Source organism: Camarhynchus parvulus, chromosome 9, assembly GCF_901933205.1.
Source record: "Camarhynchus parvulus chromosome 9, STF_HiC, whole genome shotgun sequence".
Classification (NCBI taxonomy): domain Eukaryota; kingdom Metazoa; phylum Chordata; class Aves; order Passeriformes; family Thraupidae; genus Camarhynchus; species Camarhynchus parvulus.
Genome location: NC_044579.1, coordinates 1,318,368 through 1,328,185, shown reverse-complemented (window position 1 = coordinate 1,328,185; position 9,818 = coordinate 1,318,368). Strand labels below are relative to the sequence as shown.

The 9,818-nt window shown below is 45.8% G+C and overlaps 1 long non-coding RNA gene across 1 annotated transcript; it reads right to left on the bottom strand.

The window, feature by feature from the left end:
• Positions 1–6,078: 6,078 nt before the first annotated feature.
• Positions 6,079–9,818, bottom strand: LOC115906714. Its single transcript, XR_004060952.1, has 4 exons — positions 9,752–9,818; positions 9,219–9,261; positions 8,636–8,829; positions 6,079–6,219 (listed from the first exon to the last, which is right to left on the bottom strand). It is a non-coding gene; the product is annotated as an uncharacterized LOC115906714 (long non-coding RNA).

Genomic DNA, 9,818 nt, shown 5'->3' with positions numbered 1-9,818 from the left:
CCACCCTCCTGCCCCAAGCTTTTATTTGAAGTTTCATGAAAGAAATGCTGCAATATCTTAATTAAATCTATTTGCTAATGGACCAAAGGCTTAAAACTTTCACAGCAGTAAAACGAGACAGGAACATGTAATATTTACACTGATTCCTCACATAATTGCACCTGAGTGGGTTAATGTGAGGAGCAAGGACAGGGGAAAAAATATCCTAAGCTGCAGATCAGTACTTGAAAGGACTAGTAACTCCAGTGGCCACAACCAGGCAAAAAATGCAGCAATCCTAAGAATTAATCACAAGAATAAAATTACAGAAACATGGAATGGCTTGGAATTTCAAAAGCAATGTTCTAATTAAACAGCACTGCTTGACTTCTGCCAGGGCTCCTGTCTGCTTCTCTTTGGGAAACTCCTCCTTTGGCATTTCCAAAGGGATTTCCCAGCTGCAGAGGGCCCAGCTGTGTCCCTGTGTGCCCAGCCCTGCTCACTCCTGGTGTCCTGCAGCAGGAGAAAGGCCCTGGATGTCCCTGTCCCATCCCAGCCCCATCCCTCTGAGCCAGTCCTGCTGCTCCCAGTCCCAGTGCCACCCTCCCAGCACACCCAGCTGCTCCACAGCCAGCCCAAAACCTCCCCTGTGTCCCCAGCTTGTCCTTTTCCTGAACAGCCACCATCAGCTGTGCCAGCGCTCAGTGCCACGGCCAGACCTCTGCTCTCACCTGGAACATCACCAGCTTTAATCCCACAGCTGCACCGCCCTGAAATTCACACCTCAACACCCCTAACAATCAGTCTTCTAACTCCACACCACTACAGTGGATCTTTGCCCACCACTGGACACATTCTGTTCTTTTTTTTTAACCAATCTCTCCTCTACAGCCTTCTGTTCCTCCATAAACTTTCCATCACAATTTTACTCTTTAGTTATCTGCTGTCCACTCAAAACTTCCATCCCTTTTAATTTCCTCTCTCCTGAAAAGCTTTATTTTCCTCTTAGGCCAATGCTGTTTGAGGAAATCCCTCCTGAAGTTTTCATAATGAAGCCCCTGCTCTGTAATCCATGAAAAGCTGTTCACCAGCATGTGCTGAGCAGGACAGACAGACAGACACAAAATTACTACAAATTGTGTCTTGATCCACTAGTTCTTATCAGCTCTGAGGTCTGATAGGCCAGGTTTTAATGTAGAAAGACTCCAGCGCTTCAATCCCACACTAAGATAATTGCATGGAAAAAAGGAGATTAACTGAGACAGGTACCAGTAACACAAATACAAAAGCATTCAGTGATGCCATCTTTAAAAAGTCTTACAAACTGTGCAGTACCAACCCTTCAATAAAATATCTAACAGCAATTTTTTAAAGAAGGGATTAAAAAGGGAAACTCTCAAAGACCCCGAAAAACCACAATCAGTGGGGTTTTATTATCAGTTATTTAATGACTCTTCTCACACTGCACTTGAGGACTCTGGTTTTAAACAGCACAATTGAACTGCTAACCACAAAACTGTGCCAGGCTGAGCCCAGGTTAATTCCAGTTCACACTGCTGGGATGATGGCAGCTGCTTCTGCATCCCCAAACCCAAAGCTGTGCCAAAGCCAGCCCCAAGCAGCAGCTCCCCTGCCCTGGATGCAATAACCTGCACATGAAATCATTAGACTGGAGGAATGGCAAAGAAACAAGATGTAAAACCAGATCCACCACCTCCTTCAGCCACACTGCCAAGGATCAGCTCTCCAGGCAGGATTACTTCCCATATAATCTTTTTTTCTTCTTCAACATGTACAGATGCACTTGCTGGTTTTGTGTCGATTTTGAAGTGGAAGTGCATTAAAGATATTTTAAGGCAGCAGTTTGCATTTTAACATAATGGGAGAAGCCAAAGCCATTTGGCAGACAATAAAGCAAACTTGCATATTCACAGGCAGTTCCAGGATTGGCTGAAATCAGGGAATAAAGGTCAACATTTTTTGGTTAATTCTATTTAAAGCTCCATGAATTAGAAGATTTGTGCAGCAAGTTCTGCTGCAGAGTATTTTCTATGTGATTAACTGGCAGAACAATCACAGTGGAAACTCTCCCAGTATTCCCAGGGCTCCATCCAGCCCAGAATCCTGCAGGAGCCACAGCAGCAGAATATTCTAATAAGAACTCCCCTAATCTTCACCCAGCAATAATTTCAAGATGATATTATTATTCTCATTTCCTTGAATAATATCCATACTCCAGGGCCATTTTCCTTCTCATATTCAATATGGGGCATGCTCCTATCAAGATTCCTTTCCTCATATCCTGTCACGGTATCAATCACTGCCTGCTGTCCACTCAATCCACTTTTGATTTATCAGCCCCGTCTTCCTGGACTCCATAACTCGACCCAAACCATTTTAGCAAGACAGTGACAAATAACACCCAGGATCACATCAACCTGTTCCACTTAGTAAACTAAGGAACAGGAACTGTGACATCCCTCCATAAGTATTCCCTGCTATTCCCCAGCCTGATGTATATTAATGAGGAGCTGCTATTTGAAATGCTCCTTCCACATCAGCATCTAATATGATCAAATTAGGAAATGGGATGATTTATTAAATTCTGTGGAGCTGAAATATTCCTTCCCAGCTCTGGATGCCTGGCTGCAGAGAGGGAGCTGTTGCTTCCAATTTTTCCACAGGAGGATGTGCCTGCGCCTCGCAGACGAATTATTGGCTTTAAAAAGATTGTGAGGAGGCGAAATGTTATTAAGCAAATGCTCAGTAAAACAAACTAAATCGGTTTTAAAATTCCTAATTTAATGTAAATCTTGGTTGTTTCTGCTGAAATTCAGTTTGTGATCTTATTAAGTCGTATTTGCATTGTACTCTCTCACTGTAGGACAGCTTGGAATTTATAGCATTACTGGGAAGCTCCACTTTTTTGACTTTAAAAATGCATCTAAAACAGGATAATTATAATATGCACAAGTTTTCTTATCTTCTCAAATAAAACACAACCACTACTGGGAAGCTCCAGTTTTTTCACCCTAAAAACTGCATCCAAAATAAAACAGCCAACACACACAAAATTTCTTATCTTCTCAAATAAAACACAACTATCATTAGGAAGCTCCACTTTTTTAACTCCAAAATTGTATCTAAAACAGGATAATTATAATATGCACAAGTTTTCTTATCTTCTCAAAAAAAGAACAAGCAATACTGGGAAGTCCCACTTTTTTCACCATAAAAATGCATCTAAAATAAAATAACCACAATATGCACAAGTTTCCTTCTCCAAGAAAGTACAAGAAATCAGTTTAGGTTGCAAACAACACCTATTTAAAATATCTTACACATATCATTATAAAAATTCAACTTTCCAGAGTAAAACTTGATCTATCTCAGTGTTTTGCACTGCTGGAGATCTGTAAATCACCTGCTCAAATAAAACACCTGTGTTGGAGAAGTTATTAAACAATGCATTACTTTTAACACCACCTTCACTACCTTGAAAAACAAATTAAAAGATTGTGGGGAGAAAAGAGGTCACAGGATACAGAATCCGTGTCACCTGCATGATTTATGCCACAAACAATTCCAGGCATTTAAAGAGACCACGTACCAGACCTTAACTTCCAACAGGAAGGTAATTTTCTAGAGGCAGACTCCTAATAAATAAAACAAAATTTACAAATTTACATTTTCTGGGCTCCAAAAGAGGATAATCCCCTGAGGGTGCAGCAGAGGCTACAAACCCAGGCTGATCTCCCCTTTCCAGGTGGGAGCAGCTTTTCCTCCCTCCCTGGCAATGCAGAAGCTGGAGATCCTCAGGAATATTCCCCTGGATAACCCATTCCTCACCACAGGAACACAAGGGGCTGCCTGAGCTCCTCTGGAGCCTTTTATTAATTATTTTTTATTATTTACAAGTGGTTTCTTCAGGGTTTCCCTTGAAAAGCCGTAGGAAAATAAGTTGTGCCACTCTGAGCAAATAAAAATTAGGGAGTACAGCTGGAACTCATGAGAATTCCATGCCAGCACTATAAACACACACATTTTCCAGGACAAACATTGTCACACCTGGCCCAGGTAAGGCAGAGATGGGGAACCCTCAATCCTGAACCACCTTTCCCCACCATTTGTATTTTCAGGTTTCTTTTTTCTACTCTTCCATCACATTCCCTCTCTCCCCCACAATCTCTTTTCCAGCCTGAGGAATCCTAAACTCCTTGGAAAGCAGGTGAGCCCCTGGGTTGAGTGATTTTCAGGCAGAAAAGGGATTATTTGGCATCACTGAAAGAGCTCAGCACTGACAAGCAGGGCAAGCACAAGCCTGGAGTAGCAGCTTTGTGCTAAACCAAGATTTAACTCCCCAAAATCAGATTAATGCAGAGCTGCTCAGTGCCACACTACAGCAGACTCAGAAAAAATTACAATAAAGGGTGGAATGGGTCCTGTTGGGTTTAACTTTAAGCTTTTGGGCTCCTGGGGGATCATTTGGGATGTTATTTAGCAATATTTTCCCTCTGTGGGTGTGAATAGGACCAGCATTTAAAGGAATGTGCAGCCCTACCTCCCTAGTGCTGCACACTCTATATGTGAAATGTTCAATAAACCAAATATTTGATACATAAAATACCTCATACATCAAATATTTAATACATAAAATACCTGATACATCAAATATTCGATACATAAAATACCTGATACATCAAATATTTGATACACAGTATTTCCTAGCAGTAGCCGGGTTTTTCATGTTTTTAGGTGCCTAATTTCCATATATTGTAACCATTATTAAAATCAAATCCCTTGGAAAAGATGACCACTAAACCACAGCTACTGAGAGCTGCAATTCATATTTATTATATATTATTGTATTATAACCATATGACCATTAAACCATAGCTCATGAGGTCTGTAATTTATTATATATTGTTTTATTATAATAAAAAAAATTTAAATCAGTTTATCACACTTCCTAACACTAAGCATGTGAAAACTCTTCCCTTTCATCTCTTTCTTCTGACATTTCTGTGGGTTCAAACTGATTTTCTTAGCAAAAAAAAAAGTGGATATTCACAGGAATAGCTGCACAGCTCTGATGGGGAGGAGACTCCAAGAGAGGTCAGGCAGTTTAATTTCTAAATTTATTTCTAACTCTAAATAATTAAATTTCTACTACAAAGGCACTGCAGCAATAAAGGGTCCAAGCAACTCTTCCAGTGAACAGCTGGGAATAAGTCATGGCACAGCACAAAGAAGAGAAAGGGGAATAGTCACATCTTTCAACAACAATTTTTCAACATTTAGAGGCAACAGCTCTCCTGGTTTGGACATGGAAACCAAAGGTTTAACAAATTCTTAGTGCAAGCACACAAAATCACCTGGCTGAAGATTTTAAATATGGACCCAAACAGCTTTGATCTGCCTGATCCACTCAATAATTGATTTAAAATCAATAGAAAATGCTAATGGGAAACCTGGTAGCCAGGATAAACTTCAGCTAAACCTCTTAATTGGAAAATACACACAAACACAACCAAGCATCTCTTAATTAAAGAAGAAAAGCAGATTTTTTTTAATGTCTTTTAAACCTTCTGGTTAAGATTTAAATATTTAAATTGCGAAATATTTGTTTATCACAAACCAATGCATGCAAACTTTCACTGCAGACATCCTTAAATATTAATAAAACATTGCATAACTAAAGACTCATCCTTTTCTGAGAGGTACACAGGAGAGAAAATCAGTTTATTCTGAACTTCAGGGAGCCAGTGTTATGTGTGGAAATTATGGAAAGCAGGAACCAAAGGAAAAAAAACTATGAGACGCTTAGAAATAATTGTATGACACCAAAAAACCCTATTTATGGGGTTTTTGCTTGAATCAAATGCAAGATAAATATCTTATGTTCAAAAGTGTTCCACCAGGGTAACTGAAAGATTTACTGTGTGGGAAGCACTCCAGAGACCCCAAATGAGGAATTTCCAGGGATGTGTGGTGTGAACCATCACCTGCAGCCATTATTCCCATTGATCCCAAGCCCAGGAATTCTGGCAGGATTTTCCAGGAATGTTTTTCCAGTAAAATACCACTGATTTTTTTTTTCTTTCCTAGGGAGATTCTTACCTCCTGGTCCTGCTCTTTGACCTGGACCTTTGGGATCTGTAGGATTTGCCTCTGCCCCGGGAGCGGCTGCGCTTCCTCCTGGAGCCGTAGGAAGAGCTGCTGCTGGATCTGTGTCTGCGCCTGCAACAGAGCAGGGGTGAGCCTGGCCCTGCCAAAATACCCTAAAACAGCAAAAAAACCCCAAGGAGTCCTGAGAAAACACAGCAGGGGTGAGCCTGGCCCTGCCAAAAACCCCAAAACCAGCAAAAAAAAACCCCCAAGGATTCCTCAGAAAACACAACACTGCTCCCCAAGCAATTCCTGAAAAACAGAGCCAGAGGTGAGGCTGACCCTGCCAAACATCCCAAAACCAGCAAAAAAAACCCCAAAGATTCCTCAAAAACACAGCCAGGGCTAAGTATAGCACTGCCCCAAAAAAACCCAAAAAGCAGGGACAAACCCCCAAGGATTCCTGAGAAAACAGAGCCAGGGGTGAAGCTGGTGCTGCCCAAAAACCCCAAAATACAGGGACAAACCCCCACCAATCAATGAAAAAGCAGAACCAGGGCTGAGTATGGCACTGCCCCAAAATCCCAAAGAACAGAGACAAACCCCCAGCAATCACTGAGAAACAGAGCCAGGGGTGAGGCTGGCACTGCCCAAAACCAGGGACAAACCCCCAACCATTCCTGAGAACACAGAGACAGGGGGAGCATGGCACTATTCCCCAAACAATTCCTGAGAAAACACAGCCAGGGGTGATGCTGGCGCTGCCCAAAAACCCCAAAATACAGGGACAAACCCCCAAGGATTCCTGAGGAAACATGTACAGACTCAGGGGGTTCACAGGGTGCTCCAGAAGCCTCAAATCCCACTATTCCCCCATAGCAAATAATTCACATACACAGGGACACTGCTGCCCTAAAGAGCTCATCCCCCAAAATCCACACCCCAGGCAAAAAAATGAAGTTGGGGTGGGGTCCTTAACTACTATTAGTACTAATCAGTTAGTCAGTGTTAATTATTTCATTGAGTTCATTTAAGGGCAGTTCCCTCCTGAGTCCAATCAGGAATCAAAAGGGTCATTTCCTTTTCCCCTCCCTCCCAGTTTTGTCTATTCAAAGAATAAATTCTTCTACACCAAGGAGAAAGGTGAAAGAAAAGATATTAACCCCAAAACCCAAATCTTAACACTTCCTCCCCATCTCCCCAGTAGTTAACTGATTAATAATTACAATCCTCCCTGTTTTTGGCCTTTACGTGTAATCAATATTAAAATACAAAATGGATATATTATATTATATTATATTATATTATATTATATTATATTATATTATATTATATTATATTATATTATATTATATTATATTATATTATATTATATTATATTATATTATATTATATTATATTATATTATATTATATTATATTATATTATACTATCTGCATATATAAAATATAAATAAGAATATAATTCAGGATGTGCTCAGTGCTGGTCCAGCATGAGGGAGAGGGGCAGCAGGAGCTGGAATGCTGGACAGGATACAGAGGTTAATGCTGAAGAACAGGGCTGCTCCTGGAAAGGGAAGGTGATGTTCCTGCTGGATGAGGGACAGGAATTCCAGGAACTGCTGCCTTTGATTCTTGGGGGTCAGGGACAAACCCAGCATGGAGCAGGGCCTGACCTGCCAGGAGCATTTGCCCTGCCCCAGGGGCAAAGGCAGGAGCCCAAAAGCAGAGCCCTGGATCATTCCTGGATGCCCTGGGGTCCCTGCAGCCCCAGCCCCTCTGGGATCCCTGAGGTTCATTGCCAGCCTGCAGCCACTCCAGAAAGGTCTGGCAGGAGCATTTCCTCCTGGACACCAGGAGAGTTCTCCAGCTCCTCCTTCCAGTGAATTCACCAGCACAAGCCAGACTGAGACAGGGAGGATGGAGCACGGAGCTGCTGCAGGGCTGGAGCCCCTCTGGAGCCAGGCTGGCAGAGCTGGGGGTGCTCACCTGGAGAGGAGAAGGCTTCAGGGAGAGCTCAGAGCCCTGGCAGGGCCTGAAGGGGCTCCAGGAGAGCTGCAGAGGGACTGGGGACAAGGGATGGAGGGACAGGACCCAGGGAATGGCTCCCACTGCCAGAGGGCAGGGATGGATGGGAGATTGGGAATTGGGAATTCCTGGCTGGGATGGGATTCCCAGAGCAGCTGGGGCTGCCCCTGGATCCCTGGCAGTGCCCAAGGATGAGCTTGGAACACCCTGGGGCAGAGGGAGGTGTCCCTGCTGGGAGAAGAAAGGAAGAGTTATTTTACCTCCTGGGGTTTCCCTGGGTTAAAGCAGAATTTCCCTTTGGATCTGCACATTCCCTGCTCTGTTCTCCTGGGGAGAAGGAGGTGTGGGTATTCCTGGTCATGGTGATGGGTTTGGGGTTTTATTTTGACAAAGTGAAAACAGTTTCACATCTCTTAAGGTTCAGAACAATGGGTGCCATAAAATCCCAACCCGTGGGATCCAAGCCCTTCCAGCTTCCTGCTGTAACACCAAAGAGTTTCTAAAATCTCCTACAAATGCACCTTTTCTCATAGGAATGGGACCAGGACGGAAGATCCCGGGACCGCGACCTGGACCTGGATTTCCGGCCCGACTTCTTGCGGCTGTAGGCGCGGCTGTCCGAGGAGCTGCTGGAGGAGGAGCGCCGCCGGTGCTTCTTCTTCCTCCTGCTCCTGCCCTCCTCCTCCGTGTCCGAGGAGCGCCGGCCCATTCCGACCTGCACAGAACGCACACAAACCCAGCTGGGACAGGGCTGCTGGCTGCCCTGAGCTGGTTTGTATTTATAATATTAAAAAAAAAACAAAACAAAACAAAAAAAAAAAAACCCCAAAAAACAAAACACGCAGCTCCCTCTCCTCCTGTCCCTGTTCCCTGGAGCAGAGCCCGACCCCCCGGCTGTCCCCTCCTGGCAGGAGCTGTGCAGAGCCACAAGGGCCCCCCTGATCTCCCTTTTCTCCAGGCTGAGCCCCTTGCCAGCTCCCTCAGCCCTTCCTGGGGCTCCTAAACCCTTCCCAGCTCCGCTCCCTTCTCTGCTCCGCCTCTTCCCAGCACAAACGGCTCCAACTCGCTCAATTCCTCCGTCCAAACTCTGGCCCATCCTCACACCTCCGGTCACCGGGGCAGCACCTCCTGATCCACCGGGGAGCGCCTGCAGCGGGGAAAGGCAAATTCACGTTAAGGACACGGAGACCCCTCCGAGCACCGCCGGGAGCCGCGGGGCTCCAGGGAACAACACCCTCCGGGAGAGCGGCCCGTTCCGGAAGCGGCCCGTTCCGGAGAGCGGCCCGTTCTGGGCACGGCTCCCGCACCGGGGCAGCTCCTGAGCGGTCCCGGCCAGGCCCGGGAGCCCCGGGATCCCCCCGGAGCCGCTCCCCGCCAGCACCAGCAGCTCCAGGGACTCCTTCCCAGGGGCCAAGCCCTGCGCACCCCGGCCATCCCCAGCACAGCCGGGCTCCCCGTGAGGGCTCCGCCGGGGCCGTGCCCCGCACCGCCCGCACCGGAGGCCGCTGCGCACACCCGGCCCTGCAGCGGCCGCCGGCCGCCCTGCCGTGCCCTCGGGGGCCGGTGCGGCCGTATCCCGTGTCCCTGTGTCCCCCTGTGTCCCCGTGTCCCCCCAGTGCCCCCCGTGTCCCCCGTACCTGGCGGAGCCGCCGCGGCCCCGGTTCGAGCCCAGCGCCTTCCGGGGCGGCGGGCAGGCAGCGCCAA